We start from the raw sequence: 1,510 nt of genomic DNA on the forward strand, positions 1-1,510 counted from the left end.
CTCTGTTTATAATCCATAGCAGTAAGACCTTATTGTAAACTTCCTGATTAAAATCGTTTTTTAAAAAGACTATTTTCAAAACGAAATATATAAGTCCCGCGTCCTATCACATCCAAACCGCCTAATCAAATCCAACTTCGCCCAAAAATACCAAAACACAACTACCTTACACCAACTAGCCTCATGGCAAACCCCCCTTGGTACCACCCACCGTAGCTGAACTGATCAACAAACCCCCAGCAACAAACGCTTGACTTTCAAAAGCCCCCCAACTCGCCCCCCGTGCAATTCGCTTCCTGGAGCCATAAAAGCTTAAAAAAAACTTTTCCCTCTCTAGTTTCAAGCCACAAAACCGCCCAAAAGAAACACCACGAACACAACACACCTCCGCTGAAAAGCGAACCCCCCAACACCCTCACCCAGGTATCCGCAAGGTACCAGCACAAAAGACGCAAGGCCTTAAATGGCTTAGTCTGTAAAACATCCACGCACAGGCATAACGGGAGAGTCGGTAAGAACGGTTAGATAGCGCTTCTGTTGCGACGACCGCTGCAACTCTGAATTAGTTTTTGTGTCTTCCTCCGGGAACGCGGTTTTTAATATTAATCTAACATTCTCGAGCTTTGTCCGCGAACACCTAAATTGCATCGCTACGGTCGGCACTCTTGCCGTGAATTTTGTTCTGTTTTTTCAGAGTGACTACTGACGGCTCGCCCGCCCCACATAGTTTGTCCTGGACAGAAAGTTCCGCCAGAGTAAGTGTGACTGTTAACGCCCCGCGTTAGTGTGCCGATACCAGACCAGGATCCTGCTGGAAGGTCGAGAATCATCAGCAGCTTGTCAACCGGTGAGTCCTCCCTTAGTGGAAGTATTTTGTTTACTGCAACCATTTTAGGGCTTACTCTCGTATTATTTCTTAAAAAATCCTATTTGCTGATTTAGAGCGTCAATCAGCTGGCATCCCTGAAAGTGTTCAGACGTTTTTTTCTAAGAATATAAATTTTATTTTTCGTGCTCGTACTTTTCTCCCACAGGCACGGGATTCCGACAACAAATTTCGTTTAATTATCTACGTGCTCGTACTTTTCTTTTACGGGCACGTCTGCGACAACCACCTATTTCTGAATAAACTTGTTGCGGTGGTCACGGGAGACTTACTTTCACTAAATTTCTTTCTCGGGATTCAGTCCCTGATTTCAGGTACCCTTTTATCCTTTCCCACTTCCGTTGCTAATGATGACAACTGATGCCCGAGGATGGGATACAAGGAACTGAGGCAACGGGTTTTCCCTTTTTCTCTTTCGGGACTGAATCGGCACTCGTACCACTCTACGTGAGGATCCCTGCGGGTCTCCCCTGTGGTGGCCATCGTTATCCAAGTATAAAAAGGCCCGGGCCTAAGAAGTCCCCCTAGACTGACGAGTCCAACAAAGAGCTTTGGAAACTGGCCAGGAACCTCATCAAAGGACCAAGGCAACCAATACCACCGATTCAAGAAAACGGAATCTCC

The sequence above is a fragment of the Dendroctonus ponderosae genome, unplaced genomic scaffold, assembly GCF_020466585.1.
Source record: "Dendroctonus ponderosae isolate FM_Combo_2020 unplaced genomic scaffold, Dpon_F_20191213v2 Dpon_F_20191213_1, whole genome shotgun sequence".
NCBI classification, from domain to species: Eukaryota; Metazoa; Arthropoda; class Insecta; order Coleoptera; family Curculionidae; genus Dendroctonus; species Dendroctonus ponderosae.